This window comes from Formica exsecta, unplaced genomic scaffold, assembly GCF_003651465.1.
Source record: "Formica exsecta isolate Colony F162 unplaced genomic scaffold, ASM365146v1 scaffold21, whole genome shotgun sequence".
NCBI classification, from domain to species: domain Eukaryota; kingdom Metazoa; phylum Arthropoda; class Insecta; order Hymenoptera; family Formicidae; genus Formica; species Formica exsecta.
The window spans coordinates 3,877,602-3,900,302 of NW_021849398.1; the positions used below are offsets into that span (position 1 = coordinate 3,877,602).

A 22,701-nucleotide genomic window follows, 5' to 3' on the forward strand; every position below is an offset into this window, starting at 1 on the left:
TTTTTTATAAGATAGTATAATAATATGTAAAATGTCAGCGAAATATATTTACTTGATCGGCGATTTCAAGTTGACTACAACTAAATGAGATTCGTAAAAATATTGCCGAGACTTTTTTTTTCAGGAAAGAAACAGATTAAATAAGAGTACTGTAAAACATTTAAAGATTTATCACACACACACACACACACACACACACACACATTATTTATATATTTTCGCGATCGTTCGCTACGAATTGCGTAATCGCTTTCGCTTAAATCGCTTCAGGGCTGATCGACCAGGTTGACGTGATTAGTTTGATGCATTTATTATGTATGCATCGCGTAGACGCATCTCAACGTCATTAAAAGGAGCCTACGTCAGGAAGCAAGAGCAATTACGCTGGCGTATCGTCGACATCACGTCATCGTAGTAATTATTTATAGCACGCGCGTCTTTTCTGAGACACATCGGGACAGGCGGGGAAGAGAGGGCAGGGTCAGAGACGGGGAAGGTAGGCAGGTAACCAGGGAAGCAGGGGTAGGTAAAGACAGGGGTAGGTTACTCCGGTATCAGCCACCCGGCAAGTAAGCAGGAGCAGGCGAGCACCGGCAGGCAGTGAGTAAGGAAGACAGAGAGAAACGAGACGAGCCGGCGCATCGGGAAGAGAGAGACGTCCAGTCCGCGGCGCCTGCGTGCTTGATTCTTGAGAGCGAGCTCTCATCCGAAATCCAGGATCCCAGTCGCGAGCGCGCCGCCGGTACAAGCCATTCGCCAGGACGTGGAACGTCGTGTTCGTGGTCGCCGACCTGGCCACCCGGCGGCGACGGGCGCACTCCACCCACATCGTGTGTGTCGCGCGCGACACGTTACTCCGCGACACGAGCCAACAAGTCATCAGCACCTCCACGAGGTGTTCCGAGACCGGCCGGTGTTTTGCGCTAGATCCTTTCTGGATCATCGTCTCGGCGTATATGTACGTTACGCGTCGCGTACTCTCGATCACGCTGGATCCTGCGTGCGTGAAATTTGCGTGAAGATCCGCCGCGATAATTGATTCGTCATCAGATCGATCGGGGAGTTTTCGTTTGTTTTACAAGATCGACTGATTCGATGATTGAATAAGAGAGATCAAAGAGATCGAAGAGATCGACGAAGAGAGTTCGTTACCAGGAGATTTTGAGCGTGATATCGGGATATCGTGATTATCGGAGAGATCGAGTTAGTGATTTTAGTTAATTTCTGTTTTCCGCGCGATCAAGACGATGCAGATGGAATGTGGAGGATTTTTGGATCAAAACCACGCAGCGAGGGGAAGGGAAGTTGATGGGTGATGGGTCCTCCGCGAATTTCGAATTTTGCGAAAAAAGAATCGAAAATTTAACAGTCAGAGTTTGACAGATCGAAGAGCAAGTGGTTCCGAATCGGTGGGACGAGACGGGAGTCGAGAGAAAAGACAATCGGGCAGTGGCCGGGATGTCAATGAACTCGCGTACTCGTGAGGGAAGTACATTGGGAAGATCAAGTGTAATGTAAAGATCGAAGGAACGAATGATCAGGAATTTCTTAGACTGTTTTTCGCAAGATCGAAATGGCAAACAGGCTTTTGTGGAATAATAATAGCCAGCTCCAATTATCAATGTTTGCAAATAGTTTGCTATAAAAAAAGCGAAAATATGATCGACGAGCAGATCTTTATGCAATGTAAGGCGTATTAGTCGATAAAAGTAAGATCGAGAAGATGTATTACGTGAGAAGTAATTACGAGATTTTTATGCCATATTGTGTGTGTGTGTGTGTGTGTGTGAGAGAGATAAATGAAGCATAAAGGACCGATATCGTCCTGTTATCTGAAGGAGAATTATAATACTTACGCGATTGAAAAAGTGGAGAAGATTTTAAAACTTTATACATATAATAATCGAGGATTACACAAAGTAACAGGTGAGATCTCGACGTTTCTATCTAAAAAATTTATTTTATTTTATTTATTAAATACTTAAAAAGTGAAAAAAATTGGAGATGAAATTTAGAAAATTCAGTCTATTCATAAATTATCAATATCTGTAGAATAATAATTATAATTATACGTAATTTGAATCTATTTCTTTTTTCTTAACTTTATATTATATAGTCAACAGGAAAAAATTTATTAGGAGACGATTTCTCTCTCTCATTTCGTTTATGTATATATTTTTTTGGTCACATTTTTTTATTTTCACATAGATCAGGTTATAAAAAAATATGTAGTTATAAAAAAATTAATTGAAATTGCGTTTTATTGAAGCATGAATCTTCTTTTTAAAAAATCGTGTATATTTCTTATTTCTTTCTTTAATAAATTTGTCCTGATAAAAGTTTCTGCATTTTAAAATTTAGTAACGGTAATATTCATTTCAGTTCAAAGCAGTTTGGATGCATTAGAACGAAAGCGTTTCGTATCATTATTCGTCCTAGTCATCACATCCACTCGGACGGTAACTACGTTAATAAGAACATCACATTGGCCACCGCAACGTAAATTAATTCGTAGCAACGTACACATACTGGTGAGTTCATCTTTTCTCGCTTTTACTCTATTCTCACAACAATTACTTCCACGATAATTATTTAGCTCTCACTCGGGTGACGAATACTTCTTAATTTTATTAACGGAACATTGCTTGCTGCTTATGATCATCGCAGTTTATTATTAAGTTTGAGATATAATCCAATTTTTGATTCGATGAAAAAGGGATAAAAAGACGTGCTAAACGTGTATGTATCGTGACAGATGATCAATATATATACTTTTAGAGATGTACACATGTAAGAGATACGATAATATGAGATTTTTCTTACATGGTCGCTTACGGTCAAAGGTTAACAGTTTCCGATACAAATATATAATCCGTTTTATTCTGGTCACACGGAGACATGCACGTTTCGTTTACGTCCGATATCTTCGCTCTATTGGCACTTGCCACCTACTAAGCAGATATCGCAAGATCCTATAAAAGCGGATACGTTCTAGTATTCTTTCTATGCTGTATAAATTACGATGGAATGTTACAGCCGCTAAAATTTTTTTAAGTAGTGTTTAAAGAAGTTTAAAAGATTTTCTTTGTTTTTATGTGCGATAAAGAATAAGATAGACTTCAGTATTTATTATTTTCCGATTTATATCTCGAAATCGATGCACAAATTTAATGCAAGGAATTAGGATGACAGAGAATTAATGAACGTGCGAACGTACAAACGTGTCCACGTATACGCCTTATGTGATGCCACGAGTGTATTTTGCGATTAAGTGGGATTAAGTACTCGAATTGCGTGGTTATCGATCGTAAGCCAATTAACAGCAACATAGTAGCATTTGTGTGCTGCGTACACGTGTTAAGACGATAGTGCAAAGAGTGCAACAACGCAAAATAAAATGAGAAAAAATATCCACGTGGGAATCGGAGAGGTGTTTCTTTATTTCTTTTCCGGGTCGACGATTATTTGCATCCCCTAATTGCCCTTCCTCCTCACGAATGTCGCCGCACAGTATCGGTTTTATCGTTCCTTTCTCCGCTGTCGTTTACATGAAGCAAAGGATAAGCGGATTTCTTGCCCGTCGTCGATTAGAATGCACCGGATAGGTTCGGTTTATTATTATTTTCCTATAATTTGTAAAGCAAGCGTAGAGGCTGCTGAAATAATTCATTATATTAATAATTCATTAGTCGCTGTGTATGCAACGGCAATCCTATTTGCAATATTTTCGTGAACAGCGACACGTCCTGAATGTATTAAGTATTTCATTAAAAATTCAAATAAGCGAGAGAAAAGAAAGAAACATGAAATGGCTAAAATCCTCTGAAAGAAACATGCACATCGTGATAAAATCTGCAGTAATATTAGTCTTATAGTTTTAGTAGCTATTATAGAGTAGATAAATGTTTGCTTTCTGTTATCGTATAGTAGTGTAAATATTTGCTGGAAGATTAATGTCAGGTTGATAGCTAAAGAAAAATCATTTTCAAAGTGCATTAGTGCATGCTAGAAAGATATTTTTCTCTTGCAATTCAGTCATTTATATATTGAAAGTTCTTATGAGTATTTTGTGCAATCAATGCAAGAATAGATAACAGAAAGATCAGTTATGCGTTATAATGGAATTGTGTTCAAACAATATGAGAATAATATTATAAATATAATTTTATAGAATTGTAGGCTTTTATATACCCATATATATAATTAAAATAGAGATTTTAAAAAAGTTTAAGTAAAAGAACTTTCACAAAATGTTGGCCGAGAAACAAGCATATATCGATTTTTCTTTTCAATTCTTGAACTTATATGTGTGAAACGCGTTGCACAAATCGATGGAAAATGCGGAAACAGGAATGTCTTGTGCTTTTCATCAAAACAAAGAATCGCCATACTTCGGCATGACACAACAATAATATCTTTTACATCGCCTACGCTTGAATATTGTCTCTCGCGTAATGGCCTACCGCGAGTTTATTGTGTTGGTTGGCTGAATGTTCTGAGGGAAAGTCGGAAAGGAATAGGAATAGGAATTTGGTATGCGCAACCATCAATTTATTTCTGGTCTCATTTAACAAAAGGAGGATTGAGGATGAATGTATGTGGCGGTAATTCGGCACCTATACCAGTAGCATATAGATAATTCATTGAATTAGAAGAAGGTCGGGTAATTAATTGTCTCACGGAGATTTGCAGGAAAATTACGAGCATATTACGATTTTGTCTTTCTACCGAATTCGGGTACAAATTCCATCTTCTGGAATTGTGCATGAAAATTAAATAAATGGAAAATGTGCACAAGTATATCGGTAATTAGAAAAAAAGAAAAAAAGATTCTTTCTGTTTTTTTTTTTTTTTTTATTCCTGTAATTACAATTGCAAAAATGTTAAAATTTTTTGCTAACTTTCTCGCGAAAATTTTAAAAGCTAAAAAGATATCAAGTGTAAACCTCTTGTCAAAAAATCTCTCTCTCTCTAAGAAATTGAATTTATTCAACATTTTTTTCAAATATTCTACGTTATTATTCATTCTTCACACGTACACATGTCCTAAACGCGCAGGGCTGAATGTGCGCGCGAGTATGGAAAAGTTTCCGACGTATATATATATACAGGGTGAGGCATTTATAGTGACGCGGGCGTATTTCTCGGAAACGAAGCGAGATATTAAAAAATGTTTCAGACAAAAGTTGTTTGGTTCGAAGGGGGACATAAGATGATGCCATTGATGTGACCTTGGATAGTCATTTGAAGGTCACTTTCATTTTCTTAAATGGAACTGCCTACTTTTTATTGCATATTCTTGTAGCTTATCTCGAGAGCTTTTCAAAACACTATAATAAAGTATTTTTTCATTAAGTACTTTTTCTAAAACTTTATATCGAGCATCTCAGTGCGCGATGGATTCCGTTCATGATAGTATACCGTTGCCCTCCATGAAAATAGAATCAAGTGCGAAATTTCGTATCCCTGCGAAAACGCCTTGTATCATGACGCATGACGGCACACGAATGCACACAGATAAAATATAATTTATTGAGGTAAAAAAATATCGTTTGTTATCTTCCTTTGAAAAATATGAATGATACATCACTGTTTCGTTATCTTAAATAAAAAAGAGCACAATTTAAAACATCGTTATATCGGGAAGACAAATATATGACATTGCGTTGGTATGGAAACAATATTAAAAAAGGAAGACTCTCTTGAACTCTCGCGAACAATCGAGTTTGAAAGAGTATCGATAAAAGATTCAATGATGCCAAATGCGCCGGTACAGCTTGATATCCGATCTAGCTCTCAATTTGGATCAAAGCTGTCACGTTCCTCTTTCGGTTTCCCATGCTCTGAATTCGAGTGCAAACTGGATAATACCGTAATCGATCCTGACCTATACCGTACCGTCTTATACGTTTTTCGGTGAATTTATACGCGTACAATGTTCCAAATTTGTCCGTAAGTAGTTCGTAGATTTGCTTCTTGTATCGCGATTCAAGATACTCTATCTCTTAAATCTCTAGATCCCTTATATCTATCATATAATAATATAATAATAACTCTAGCACAATGGAAACATAAAGTTGTATATATATTTTTTATTATAATCTGTAATTACACATTTTAAACTTTGTTCAATTATTGAAGTGACGCAAAATAATAGAAAGCAAGTATAATACACTATATTTTCCTGTTTGTATATATAGATATATGTGTACATATAATAAACGTCTCAACGTATGTTTTACATGTGCTTGAAAAAGAAAATAAAAACAGAAAAAGGGCATTTATGTCATGCGAGGAGGAACGAAATAAGCGTAATCTTCTGATCCACTGTTTTTATTTCCACCACCTTATTTCGCATCGGTGTTTCACGGTCGCGTCGGCGAGTTTCGCTAAAACTGTTAAAACCTTGCGGACTTAACGTGTGGCCGCAATAAGTTTCTTGGCTCTCGATAATGGATGACCTCACGGCAGTGTTGGTCTTTAATACGACGCGAAGGAACGCGCGAGGTGTGAGTGGAACGGCTCGATGAATAGGCCGGCGCGCCGTCGAGGCGCTTCTCCTTACGAGTAGCTTTCTCGTTAACGACCGCGATACGCGGTTGATTCCGGCGAGAAATGAGAGATCGGGGGATACCCACCGTCTTCCCTTCGCCTTTACGTACTTCGCACATTGCGTCACCCTGTTTCTGGTCCCTTTTACTGCCTTTGCCACCGAAATATTACGAAGATGTGGTGCTTTAAGAATATTACGGTGATGTAGCAAAAAAGGTACGTTTTTTTTTGCACATACATGTTTCTTTTATAAAATAATGAGACGACGAAACAAATCGCGTTATAAATTTTAGGGAATATCATGACATAAGTTGATTGATAGTCGATGTGTGACGCACACAGTGAATTCATTCTGAGATAATTTCGTCAAGATTTTTTCTGCATTTCGGATTACAGTTGCGTGCTTTGCGTCATATATGCATCTTTCAGTTTTATATGTGATATAATGATAACGAATGTGATACGTACGAATGTACTCTTAAACGCACTTACGATCTTAGTAAGATGAATACTTACTTGTCATGTTTACGACAAACTTAGTTATTGATAACAGTAGTAATCGTTCTTATTCCAAGGTTTAATTACACCCGTGAGGTTAATTTAGGTCATTCCGGAGCTTAACGAGTCGGTACCTTCATCCGATAAAAACTATCTCATTTTTCTAAAAATGGTACAAACCTCGCGTAAAACACCTAGTGCGAATCTCATTTGAAAAAGTTAAGAGTAATATAAAAAAATTTATTGTATATATATACATTTTTTATTATATTAAATTAATAGAATTATATTTAGAAGTTAAAAATTGAAAAAGATAGTATTTCGATAAACATACATTATTTTATATATAAAAATTGTATAACGGTATTAATAACAATATATCCGTAAAATAAAAATTCATCGTTTCTTAATTTTCCATGTAAATTTAATAAAAAAGGTTTATATATTAATAACACACATTTTTTGTTATATTAAATTAATAGAATTATATTTAAAAGTTACAAATTGAGAAAGATAGTATTTCGACAAATCCTTTTTGTGTTTATATAATGATATGTATTTACATAATGTTTCTATTTATTTATTTCTGCCGGCTTGAGTTGTTTGTTTGTTTTCAACTTAATGTTTGAGAGAACTGTAATAATAATGCTGTACATCTCGGACTTCGCGCGAAAGCTATTGTATTTCGAATAATTATATTCTACAGAATATAATTACTATGTCAGAGGGGATATATCATAATAAAGTTTTCTATTACGTTTCCGAATACATTTCTATTGAAGAGTTTTGGGTGATAAAGGTATTACCGACTTTCCCCCGGGTGCTCGCCCATTTAAATATGTCTGCTGGTGAGTTAAAACCTGTCATTCTCTACCATGCCGTTTTATAAGCAGTTTGCGTTCAGGCATGAGAACTGGATGGATTCAACATTTCGGAATGACGTTTCGGAGGAGCTGCGGAAACGCCATTATATACACAACTATGTAGAGATTCATACATTTCCTACCTATCTTTGTAATGCAGTCAAGTTTTCCTAACCGACTGCTATTCTGTGTTGCCATCACTCTGACGAATGAATATTCCCTCTTGCTATATCTTTCCATCTGTTTATGCTTATGATTCATTTGTCAGCATATATTTGAATAAATTTGAATCACAGCGTAGACAGCATGCAATTGCGCAACGCAGTTCTTTTACTTGTTAGGCTTTTTTTTTTTTTATTAAATATTATCCGTGCGGACGATAGCCTTTTGAAGTTGAAAAAATTAATGACTTCGCGCACACCTAACGACCGACCACAAGAAAGCAAGATGTGAAACGTTCTCCTACTTACTCTATTTCCTAAACAGTTAATTGCACGAGTCGAAACTTTAGCGAAGGTGAAAACTTTGACGCTACGACTAGTATATGGCGTGTTCTGGACTAAATTATTTTTTGTCTATAGATCGTATAAAATCTTATTGTGTGAAGTTTTAATAAGTTTATTCGAGTAGAATAGTACCGTGTAATTTTGTATTCCTTTTTTGTACATATTTTACTACATTTAAGAAATTAAATGTTTTATATATATATATTTTTTTTTCTTTCAGCGAAATTAAATGTCTCTAACTAAATTAATTCAAACTGCTCGACTAACAATAAATGTGAAAAAAATGCGGTTCATATATATTAGTGAAATTCTTTTTAATCGTAAATCTCTCTCTCTTTCTCATTACATACGATTTAATACAAGATATTTAATGAGTTTACAAGTAATAGAAGTCGTAAGCGAATATTAATGCGAATATTGGAATAATGACAGTTTTGTGTGAAAGATTTGAAACTAAACTTGCTATTTTAGTGGTTATATTTAAATTGATGTCATATATAAATTTAATGAGTTTTTCTCTGTGAGGATTTGATTCATCCGTCATTTTATGAATCATTAATCAAAACCCGTCCCGTCGCTACTATCCGTTGATACGTTAATATGCATACATGTAAATTTTCATAGAGGGCAGGTAAAGTATCGGAATATCAAAGAAAAATGATACGTATATTATATATAAGAAACTGTAAAAAAAAAACACGTTACATTTTTTCTTCGTTCATGTTTTTAGACACGCGAAGGATAGCGACTTATTATCTCGTTATTTCCCGATATGTATCTCTGCTTTATAGCGGTGTAATGCTTAGCTTATTTCACGAAACGAGAGAGAAATAAGAAAAGTAAGATTATCGCGGTCGTGCCCGATTTACATAACATGTTCGGAGAAATGTCCGATTTACGTGCGATTGTTGAATCCACTTTCGGCGCAAATAAATTGCATGAGAAATCGCGAAGTCTTTCTTTCTCTCTCTCGAGATGTGACGCATATAAATCGACGCCGTTCGCCATCGGTCGTTTTGGTACTCGGATGTCATTAAAGCTGCGCGTTCTAGTGAAAAAAAATTACATTGATCAGTAATATTCATAAATTTTGCAATGGTCGACCCTTTTTACGCGTTATCGCCCGCGTTTGCAATAATTTGGATGATCGAATATACGAAATAAAAATTTATTCTCGCCATATAGATATATATTGTACATGATATCGACCATTAACGCTCCGCGCACCACGGTGAAAATTTTATAAATGACGCGGCGGAGCGAGCCGACGTGTTGTAATTAATGACCGACGACGAATTAAATCTTTAAAAACAGACCGCGAGGGCGAGAAATCTTTTTCTTCTCGAGGCACACTCGGCTCAATTACTTCCAATTATCGCTGATTTCCCGAGAGGAAATTTCTCATTACTCGATGTAGTCGATATGATTCCGTACATTTCTTTTTACAAAAATCCCCGAAATATCACAATGCGTAACAATGTTCAATTAGCGGTTATACACCCGAATTATTGGACTGAATGGGTTCGGTTCCGTTACATCGTATTGCGTTCGATTACATATGGAATACATACGCGATGTAAAAAAATTAAAAAAATGGTATCTATATAAATTTCATATATCTCGTACATACGAGCGATGTACGTTCTTTATTGATCATCTATTTTTATTTTAAGTCAGAGACTATTTATGGCGAGGAGAAGATCAATTGCATTAATTGTTTCCGACTTATATTCGTTCGCCCCCTGCTGCCACATTCCTTTGTAGTTTTATCGATTAACGGTCATACCTCTGAGATCTATAAAAACATTAAATTCTTTAATCTGTTTCCATGTCTGTTACTTATATCAATAAAAATATCGTAGGAATTAGTGCAATAAAATACTAACAAAATAACACATAGATTAATCTTTTTGTTATTAAGTAAACTTTTTGCTAATTAAATTAAACCTTTTATATCAGCTTAAGAAACAATGTGTGAAATGCGAAATTACGTTCGTACTTTTAAGACTTTTAAGTCTAAGAAACTTGTTCTCTCGTTCCGGGGATGTAATCCCACTCTATATACCTTAATGCTTATAACGAGCTTGTGTGCTTTCAAGGCAATATTCCGCAGCCAATTAATAAGCACCAAATTTACTTCACAAAAAAGCGAAGTAATTTACTACATGCAAAATATTTCGTTTTATAATTTTTACTCGAGAACCTACTTTTGAGATAAAAGAATTCAAACTAATTCACTCCTTTTATGTTAAAACATAGATTTTCTAACATCGATTATTACATTACATGTATCATTTGCTCTTTCCGATACCCTCTCGAGCAAAAAAGAAAGTCTCCATCACAATTTATTGCTAATAATGAGAATGCCCGGGCAAGATGTTGTAATGCAAATACAAGGATGAGTTAATGATCGTAAAAAATCAAGACGGTAGACGACGTGCCCTCGTTCGTGGAGATGAATTGAAGAGCATTAGGGAGAGCCGGCTCCTTCTACGCTTTCTTTAATGATTTAACCAGTCGCGGGTCTTACGGTCCCTAATTGTAGCGCGCGCACCATTTAGGGACGGCCTCGTCACCTCGTTTACATTTATGATATTACATGCAAAAAATCTCACGTCGAGCTATAATATCTTTTAGAGTATATTTTATATTTTTAAGAATATTTTTTTACTCTTTCTCTCTCTTATAAACATGAAAATACACGAAATATAAAAATTTGTAATTAAAAAAAAGAGATTTAATATATAGTATGTATAAAAAACCACTACAGAAAACAATTAAAAATTTAATAAAAATAACACGAAAAACTGAGTTCCTTCACGAATATATACGTCATTTTGCTGAAAGCTGAATAATTTAACCGTGAAATATGGCATTGTATTCCACAGCGAATTTTTTCACCAAATCTTGCATGAGATTGTGCTTCACATTTTGCAGACTATCGCTATATTTTCCAGGGTGTTGTGCGTGGAAAAAAGCATAGTTTCCTGCGAGATAGCATTCTGAAAAAAGAATCCGTTTATCCCTCTTTGCAGAAATAAAGTAACTGCAAAACAGTACTAAAATTTTTCTGCTTGCCATGTGAACATCGACAAGCGTATAGCTTCCCCGTCGCGAATTGCCGAGAGTGAATCTGTCGGCTTGTCTGCGATTTGAAACAAAGTCTCCAGTGGAAAAAGACTTTTCACGAACAAAGAGAGATTCTCAATGCGTGAGCGAAGACAATAATTTCTCGTCCACCTAGCGGAAGCGTTACTCCGCGCTACGTCATCTTCGAGAAATCGACGGTAAATTTTCTTACGGCAAAGAACGGAGAATGGGAAACCCGCCAAAAACGCCGCAAGTTTTTCACGTTTGATCAAACGAGTGACTCATTTTTCTGCTCGAAGAGAAGCATCACAAAGAGAATATCAGCTTTTCATGATTAATTCACTATTTCTTCAATATTTTTGGTCCATCTATCTGCTATGTACGATTAGAGAGAGAAAGAGGGACACCATATGCATCAAGTCTCTTGCACTTTTCTCAAGATTATTTATGGTTTCGTTTAATGTTCCGATGAAATATATTTTGTGCACTATTTTATAATATTTTATAATCATTTTATAATATTAATCTTGAAACATAGACGGAGGAATATAATTACAAGTGAGAAAATATAATTTTGTTTCGAGAATTATGTGATAGCAATAGTGTTTCTTTTAAATAAAGATCTTTTGCCAATCAAAAAGTTTTGCAAAAAGTTTCTTTTTAAGTAAAAAAAAAAGATAAATAAAATGTGCAATATATATATATCTTTAGATTTAAAGCATTTGAAAATATCAAGAAATATTACTAATGAGAATAAATATTGCTATTGTTAGTAAATATATATATTTTAATTATCGATGCAAGTTTATTGCTTGTATGTATGCTATAACAATTTTTCTTCTCCGTAATAGCTTTTTTCTGTACATATTCCACGGACGCTTGATATACTCCACTGACAATGTTGAAAGATTGAGCGCTTCTTGCTATAATTATTTAGCAGCTACCGGTAGGGAACCATAATTCTCCCCTGACGCTCATGAGGGAAAAGCTTGATTATCAAGTAAATAAAACATAGCTTCGCAAAAGCATGGGTTCGCAAAATAAGATAATCGATATTTTAATCAAAGTTATTTACCGAACCTTTAATATTATCGCGGTATTTAATAAAGTAATGAGTTTGAACGACATAAATGGTTTATTATATAGCTTGTAAAACACAACCTTAGTTTTTATAAGCTAATTCCTTTTACTTTCATTAGTAAATCCATTTATAGTAACCCATTCGAAAAGCCGTTTTTTCTAGTTTCTTTCAACTTGAAAGGAATTTATTATTTTTTGCTTGTGATGAGATGTATAAATGTAAAATGAAATAAAAATGAGCGTTTATTTTGTATAAAAAATATAAAAAGCACTTCTCGACTTCATAATTTGTACATACATCGATTGCATTTTTCATTCAGGTTTTCTTTCCCTTTAGTCATCTGCATGCTGTTTGTTTATTTTCTAACAAGAACAAGAACACCTCGTGCGCCGTGTGATTTACTGCGTTTTTGTCTAAGAAATAAAAACAGAAATCCGTAAAACGGGAACGAGACGCTCGGGACCAGGCACCGTTCAAACGACGCTCGCGTTTAATCATCGGAATTGAAACTTCTTGAGAGAAAAGAACAGAGACTTCCTCGCTTACCTATCCTGCCACACCTGGGACAGAGGTTCTTAGATATAAATCCCGAACTCGCGGAAGTCAGATCAATCGAATAAAGCATATTGTGATTTAACGCCGTGAACAATTGTTGAAGAAACTACAATTAAATATGAATAATTTGTTATGTACGTAGTTAAAAAATATTGCAATTTTTATGATAATTTACAATGAATTATGATAATTATTAAATTAAAATAAATCTTAATATATCAATTGATATTAGTTCTGATAATTTATGTCAGCTATTAATTAAAATTTAGTATTTTATTTTATAAATTCAGTTTTATTTAGTTAAAAATTCCGAAAAAATATATTCCTCTCTTTTTTATAATCAATTTTAAAAAATATTTATTATTACATAGAAAATGAATTGCGTGATAATAAAAATCTTGACAGAAAACAAGAGTACACTTAATTAAAAAGCTAGGTCAAATTTTCCTTTTTTTCTACCCATCAAAAATAATGAATACAGAGAAAAAATATATTTTCAAATTTATACTTTGGTTTGAATATCCTCACGTAAAAATATTTCTGTTGCATGATACGCTGGTTATCCTATATATATATTTTTTTTCATCAAAGTGCAGTAAAATACATTCGATTCGTTTTAACAGAAGATTAACGTTCCAATATCCGGAATACACAAAGCATTATTGTTTTTTTTCTGTTATTATTATTCAGGTGGAAAAAAAGACTCGCGTTTCAAATATTGCAATTTCATCCGTATGAGATATTTACATAGCGGAGATTAAAGCGTACGAAACGTCGTAAAATTATATGAAATATCATGGCAGAGCGTGCGAAAAGTGGCAAGTTTATTAAGGGAGACTGGAGAGAGTTCGAGATTCATTATCTTTCTGTATTATCGAATAACGCCCCGCGGGGGCCCGGTCTAGACTAAAGATCGAATTTTGGCGCTCCCGGCTGCGCAATATTGCGACGAAGTTCGACTCGATCAGTGAGTAAAGATATCGCAAACTTCCCCGACAAATCTCTCTCATGATTCAAGCAGGAGATAGAATTTCAAGTTCGTTGATCACATGATCGCGCGGGAAGGGATAGGCCGATAACAGAAACGTACGACTGGCGATTAACCGCCTGTCATTCTCGCACAATTTATTCATAGTCGCATAACTCACTCTTGTCCAAAATGGACTTTGACGTGATATGCTTGCATAATTTTGGTTTCCGTCAAGGAACTATTTTCACAAGCAGCAAGAACCGATAAATGAAAGCTATTAAAATACATAGTGATAAGAGAGTACGATAAGTATTTTTTCTAACGATTTCTAATTTTTCCAAGAATATTTATGGTCTCTCTCTTTTTCCTTTTCTCTTTTTCTCTAGCTTTCATAAAACTTATTTTCTTTCCATATCTAATGTAATTGCTAAATATTCAAATGCAGTGTGAAATGCGTTTGTTATTTTGTGTTTAAATCTATTACGAACAAATGTATATTTCTTAGGTGAATATTGATTGTATTTATAATTGCCGGCTTTTAATTTTCTCTAACAAACATTCCTTGACCTCAGCGCGATGAGAGATCCTCGGGAGCTTGCTTTAACCAATTAAGAATTAAATGGGATTATGCCGTGAAAGAGGAAAACTTCATTTGCTAATATTTTCGCAGCTGCTCATATTTAACGCTTTATTTGCGAGATAAATCTAATAAGTTTACATATCAGTGGTATACACCGTATCACTTTTGCATAAAATCACGACGATAGTACACAAAAGTGAAAATTTTATTCCGGTTTCTATTCCCGATTTCTAGTTGCGCAAAGATCTATCGATGCACTTTCCGATGCTTTGACATTCGTCTCATTCGAGTTGACGCAAATATTTTTCTAGATTACGGGAAAAATACTAAAGTAAAGAATTCTGTCTTGTAAACGAGACACGTAGCTAGGTGTTCGCGAATTCGATACACGCAAAAGCGAAAGAACGCCAGCAAATTGAATCAGCAAAACTGAATTAAGGAAATTTCAAACCGGAAATTGTATCGCAGAAGCTTCCATAAGATTTATGCCATGTTCGTATTGAATAATGTTACATTGCATTATAATGGATGAATTAGTACAATATTCGTTATTATTACAAACTGTACGGAAGTTTTTCATTGTCAGTAGCGCTCAGCTTTCAAAGCTTCCAAAATAACTTCAACTCATTAATGTAAATATATAATAATATAATATCTGACGATATATTTTCTCTTTATAAAATGCTGAAAATATTACGGCCGTTATTCGGTAGAAAGAGGGCAAAATAAAATTCTGTTGTTAAAACGGGGAAAGTAAATTTACTCGAAGCTCAAATGTGTCATATTAAAATAGATTGCTTTACCAAAGAAATATCAGAAAACAGGATTTTTATTTACATATTCAAAAAAAAAAAAAAAAATAAACGTTTTTCGGATCTATCAGATCTTTTTTTAAGAGCTCGCTTCTCCCTACAATTCTATGAATATTCACCGTATCGCGAATGTTTGTTCGTAGCAGAAAAACGCACGCGAAGACAAAACTGTGCACCGTGCAGAACGTTATCTCCGTATTTATTCAGGGAAGTATAAGTTGTGCATAGAAGCGAATAGCGTGAAGATTTGCCACGCCAGGGTATCAGAAACTTTCTTGATAAATCTCTAACAGTGATATCGGAAATAGAATCTGGAATAGAATTTCACTCTTGTCGCGACTATGAACACATATGCATGAGAATATATGCGCGTGTGTACCGTAGTATAAGACAGTTTCGGAACAAGAGACCGAATTAAGTGTTAAACGCGAGTCACACATTAATGAATCGATTAAATTTCGGTCCGTGATAAGGGATCTCCGCTTAAACTTTGAATTTCATATCCGAGCATGTGTTACCTCGCAGATTGTTGTTATATGTACTTGCATCGGTACAATTGATATCAACTTAATTAAGATGCAAAATGACTCGTGCTCATTGTTGTTTCTAAATTTTTGAACATGAATACATAATTTATTTCGTACAATTTAATTAATTTTAAATTGCATTGATTCATTTTCTTCTACCATATTCACTTATTAATCCAACTACTTTATTATTTCCCATATTCTTTTAAAATGTCAGTTTTTGGAGTGTTTAAAAAAAGTTTGTTATGGAATAAACGAATAAATTTAAAAATTTAAAAATTATATAAATCTTTTAATAAAAAAACAGAATCGATACCAATATTAATATTTGAACAAATGGCGGCTTTTTTAACAAACTAGTATTGCAGTCTCAATTGTCAATGTCTCAATTTAAAACTTCTGCTATATTCCGAAACACCAATAACGCGACACGTTGGCTTTTGAGCGATACGTGTGACGCGTCATACATTTTTATGAAGTTCTCGCCACCGCGTTGTGTGCGAATATTGCAACAACGTGTCGAAGAACATCAAATACTTTCTTCAAACCATGCTGTTAGGATTTGTTGCAAGTATTTGTGGTCCACCAACTTTTTGATATCCCAAGATTTCGCTCATCGCGTGTGATATGGTGTCTCTCCCTTTTTCTCTCTCGTGAAGTTGATTTAGAAGAAAAAGAAAATCTTGTTAGCAATGCACGCGATACCGCACTATCACGAAGACATACAGCGTGGAAAAATTGGCTCCAAGAAAATATATATATATGTACAATAGTAGATATGTATATCTCGGAAGATATATATTTTGCGTAGCTGCGAACTGTATATTTCGGCTCGTGAGAGTATCGATAAATAGTGTCGCGAAGTCAAATCGCGAAAGCGCAGGTTGAGTCGTAAGTTATTGCTTTTACGCTTTTTATTGCTTTCTATGTTAAATATATATGTCGCATAGGCGAGTAACTGGTTGGTTATTTTACTCGTCTCCCTGTAGGATTTCCGTAATTTCGGTACGAGAAAAAACGACCAACAAGTACGCGGTGGTCCTGATATTTCATTTCTTTTCATTTCGCTCTGGAATCAAAAAAGAAACACGGCGCCTTTTTCCAGTCAGTCAGTCAATCAAGCTTTCACGTCGTCTGAGAAACGACGGAAACGATGACAGCAATCGAAGCTTCCGCAAAGCTTTTCGGCGGTTAGCTGTGCGGATTTCGCCCGTAATGCGATTTATTCGTCACGCAGTTCCATCTAAATAACAGCTGAGATACAATGTTAATCCTCTTACGGTTGTTGCTCTCGGAACGATTCGATTGTAATCGACGGGGGAGTTAAACCCTGAAAATCGCGGCGCTATAATCTTATTCGATAAGGCGATTTTACAGGCTTCACAGCGGTAAATGCGCGCTGCACGAAAAATCATCAGTACCTGTCTATCGCATTTACGCAAAATGCGTAACGCATTTTAATAACGCGCTTCGCGACATCAGAATGCGTTGTCACATGCATGTGGATTTGCAAAGTATTTCAATATCAAAATGGTGCAACATCATGTGTATATGTAATTTCATATTTTTCAAATCCATTGCAATATCTTTGAACATAATTAAATAAAATAGCAATTATTTCTAGTACATTTTTTTATTCGCTGAAAGTTCTCGAAATAAGAGTGCTAATGCGTAATGTTAACTCGTCAATTAAGCACTCTTATTTCTTTTTAAATATTAATTTTCTGCTAATTAAGAGTAATAAATTCAAATAATAAATTAGTACTTAATTATGTCATACATCCAAATTTAATTTGGATGTGATGAGAATGTCAGGTTAACGGAGAGAAAGGGAGCGTGTAAAATACATATTTCAATATGTATAATCAATAATGAAGTAATCAACTTTGTGCCTGCATCTCATCAGTGTAATGAAGCGATATATTTAGTTATTTTCCCGTAACGAGCACTTTGAATCATTTTGGATTGAATTATTCGCGTACTTTATGTACGCGTCTCACAAAATAATTCACATCTCTAATTTGGTAATGAGTTAATTATGTTCGCAGAAAATTCAATTGTCGGAAACTTTACAGCTTTCAACGAACTTTAATTAACGTACTTTGATTATATATCATCTTGAGATTCAAGTAAACGATATATAAACCGAAGACAAGCTTGTGTTGAAGTTCAAAGCTTGCAAAAAAGAAAGAAAGAGAGAGAAATAGAAACTGCTGTTATTTAGGTCATACGAGAGAGAAGAGAGGGATTGTCGGTGACAATCCAAATGACAGTTTTACGCGCGTCTCGCTGCGTAACTCTAACGCGAAAATGAGAGATTTATCCAAAGCGATATGGACGTCCGTTAGTTTGATCTACAGGCGTCAACTTTCAACTCTGCCATTGAAATGGCTGAATTTGTCAGCGGTTGTCCCCAACGCCGCAACTTTGCCAGTCGTCGTTTTTACTCGGTCTCGCCGCATATTTACCCTTGTAAATACACCCCATTGCATGATTTTTCCTGCATGCTCCGCGCGCGCTTATAAAGTTTTGACGAGTGGCATTACATAAAACGAATTCCGGTTACTTGGATAAATCGCGGAAATTGCGGGATTACCTTAGCGTGCGCGCCAGTTTTAATCAAACTTGGCGCAGATTTATAGTAGAAGGCGAAAAATGAGATACAGAGCACCCCAGAGATATCTTGGAAGACGATTTATACAATACGATAGTAATGTTGATACTGTATTCGCGGCATTTTCAGAATATTTTTGACATACATACATATGTATCTTACTTTCAATATTAACCAGATATGTGGAACAACCTGAGCAGAATAATTTTAAAAACACATGTATATTTTATAATGCGTGTTATATAATAATTATTGTTATAGTTTCGATTTTTATTAGTTTATTTCAGAAACTTTTCCTCTTGCGCAATTTTTCCTTAAACACACATTTAAAATGAAATAAAAAACTGCACTTCGAAGAAGTATTGTTAATCTATTATTTCAAAGTTACATAAAGAAAAATAATAAACTTTTAATCGATTTTTATACAGCTATTCCCGTCTCAGTCTCTCAATTATAAATGATATTTTTGTTTTAATTCTCACATTTAATTTGCTTTGCTGTATCATATAAATATTTAAGTATATGCAGTGCTTAAACGATAAAAAAAAATCATTGATTATTTTCTTCGCAACTTTGCGCAGAAAAAATGCAACATCGACTGAAGTAGATCAAAGAGAGCTTTTGTGTGAAAGAAAAGCGAGAAAAATACAATGTGAAAAATAGCTGAATAAAAATGCGATGAATACACGTACACGTATACTACCGTCAATGGTACTGCTCTTGCGCTTTAATGCAAATTCAGAATGGTGTTTTGAAGAAGCAAATAAACAAGCCTTCGATGCATATTTTGAGTTGCTCGGAAATCGAGACGTGTCTATATGCAGCGTATAAACCTGACGCACAAGTGAAGTTTGTCAAATGGGAAATATTGCGGAGTGCACAAAGCGCTACAACTTCGCAATAAGCCATTTAATTCTCTGGAGAATCACTTTACAACAGTTGTGAATTACAAGAGTACTATATTGAATCACTCGGGATAAAGACTAACGTATAAATTTCAAAACTGAATAAAAAACTAGATAATTAAAATTATTTTATAAGAAACTTTCAGATAAAATTACGTATGTGTAAAAATGCAAACTCGAATTTATTTTCTATAGATCAAGTTCATCGAAACATTATTCCATCGCCTTGTTTTTCTTTTTGTGACTACATTTTATAACTACAAAGATCATGTGTTACAAAAGTTTACAAACCGTATATAAAATTGTTATTTTTACAATATTTTTCACAATGTTCTTTTATATGTTATTGGAGCTTTAACGTGACATTTCTTAAAGCATACATCGTACTATTTATACTTTTATCATTGGAAAATGCGTTAATAAATCTCTGTCGCAAGTTGAAAGAAGGAGGAAAGCGTAAATAAAATTGCTTGGGCTTCAACGTGCAAACAAAAGCTCCGAATATAAGATAGAAATGAAAAAGCAACGTTGTTTTCTAAAAAAAAGCTCTAATTTTTCATAACTTGGCTTTCGCACAAATATTTGTATAGAACGTTAAACCTTTGAAATGCACTGATGTGCTGTTGAAAAGCGATTTTGCCGAGCGTTGTTTGTTATTTGTAAGTTTTATTGTCGGCGCAATTTGACGCGCAACATAAAATACGTGGATGCAATCATACGATCACTGATTCGATAATTCTAAATGTCGGATGACAAATGTCAACCAAAAGTGGAGGTGAAATTATACGCTCGTTACTCAATGCATCGCGTCGACGTGATTCCCAACGGAATAGCACAAGTTAGGGATATCGCGCACAATTCGTGTGTGATCCGCATAATAATTTGCGAATCATACCCGTATATACCGGTCATCATTCGCACACTGCCGCATACTCCGTCGTCGTGTACCGATTCATTATTACGATAATAATGCCGGGAGTACGCGCGAGATATTTGAGCGGATTTCAACTTCTCTCGACTTTGTTTCGTAGACTGGTCGACTGCGATTAATTCTGCGGATTTCGTGACCGTTAACAATTCGCGCGCTCGGTTAAAAATGATGAAAGTTGTGAGATCGGATCGGCTTGTGATTTTTTTCCTCGCTGTTTGATGTCGAGAGTTTCGTTTGTGACAAGCGCGCGCTATCGATTCGAAATTGTACTGAAAAATACGAAGAAAAACAGAATTCGAACATTTTTATTGTTGGTCAGATCTGTATTACTTTTCTTTTTTTTTTTAGAAAAAAGAAATTGATAATACATTTTGATAAATGCGCGATTCAGATTTAGCGAAATTATAAAAGGAATGTCATCACTCATCGAAATTCTTTGTCGCATGAATAGCATAAGCATAAGTTTCGCAGAATCATGAAAGTATGCAGATCTGTTTGTTACAATGTGAATTTTTTCAAGTATGAAATCTTGAAATTTTGCTTCTAGAATATAAATATTTGAATTTTGGCGCAGCATTTCGTAGCAAAATCTCCCCGAATTCATTCAATTTAAATCGGACAAGAGACATTGTATCATTTTCGAATTTCGCTCACGTAAATTCTGAGCTCTGTGTCTCGGAATTTCGCCAGTCACGTTGTAACTTGACGCTTTAAGCGACGAGCGTCGAATTTCGTCACCGAGCTTTAGCCACACTATTACGTGTGTTGACAGGATGCTGGACAACTGACCGCAAGAGAATACCATGACGGCTTAACCAAGATCGATATCCAAATGTGATGGTTTACGTCACTATGATAATTTTCTTATCATCTGTTCATTAAGTACTTCATTAAATTAAAAGATTATGATATTAAATGATTATTAATAATCTAAAAGAGAGAGAGAGAGAGAGTTGCGAGTTGATGTGACATCATCTTCAAGAAGTGAAACTAAATCGTAATAAAATAATCATCAAATAATAATTATTATTCGATACAGCATTTATAAATAATCACTTTTCAATCTAAATTATAAGATTTAACGCTTTTTCCTCTTATTTTATTTATAATGACAATTATTATGTAATACTGAAATAAAAGTCATTTTAAATTTTCTTTAAAATCGGATATTTTAAAGAAACGCACCGAACATAAACGTATCGAATCAATCGTCCTGGGATTTCCCTGGTTAAATTTTTCCCTTTTACGTACCTCCATTTATCACGCGTGTCGAATTAGTCGCGATCCTGCAAAATAGTCTCGTCCAGTTAGGTGAACCAATTTGCGAATACGTAGATATACCGAGAGCCATTTTCGCGGGCGTCGAGCAGGTCGGTATGCCTTTGTACGACTAAAGCGTACTGCAGTTAAATTCAGAGCAAATTTTAGTAGAGTGAAAAGGTCGTCTCTCGGCACTTGCCATTGTTAATTGGCAGCGAGGGGACAGGGGATGGCGCTCCAATCTTTCCCCGTCTGGATGCATCCAGATCCGAAGCACATACACGTAGATCCTGTTCTTGTTGTTTGCAGCCTCTCCTGCCTTTTGTACCTGTCGAAGTGTGCGACCTCGTTGGAAATAAAACTCGCTATTCTCATTGAAGCGATCTCTTATTTGAATTTAATTCGGACGTTCACGTAATTACGGATTTCTTGAGAATCAATGAGTGATTTTATATTTGATAATTTCGCATCTTCGTGAATTTTTTTTTTGTTTTAGAGACAATAATGATCTCAGAAATCATGTTACTTGAAAAAATATTTAAGTTCCTTGTTTTGTGGGAATTATTCCTTTCTCTCTTTAAATTTATCCGTCGATTCCAAATGACATTATTGTATATCCATTAATAATAGTTAAAGAAACAATTTATTCAACTATCTTTTACAATCTTCAGAATAGATAAAAAATTACTTTATCATTTTAATCAATATCAAAAAAAAAGGATACTGATATATATATATTATTTAATGATTTTCACGTGAATTGTCTTATCATTCTTCATGCGTAATAAGAATACCTTTTTAATCTTTATCCCCAAAACACATTTAATTAATTCGAAAGAGATATGGATCTAAAAACTTACATTAATTTTAAAAAAGGGTGTTTTTATCTTGCTTAGTTTTAACATCGTGGCAATTTAAGTGAATTGCTTTTTCCCAAATGAAACTGTGACTTTCTTC

General features: G+C 34.8%; 1 protein-coding gene across 1 annotated transcript in view; it reads left to right on the forward strand.

The window, feature by feature from the left end:
- Positions 1-551: 551 nt before the first annotated feature.
- Positions 552-22,701, forward strand: part of LOC115234944 (uncharacterized PE-PGRS family protein PE_PGRS46-like) — a 50,040-nt gene continuing 27,890 nt past the window's right edge. Inside the window, exons 1-2 of the mRNA XM_029806369.1 lie at positions 552-1,926; positions 2,383-2,531. The gene's annotated coding sequence lies outside the window, so the exon portion shown is untranslated. The remainder of the gene's footprint in view (positions 1,927-2,382; positions 2,532-22,701) is intronic.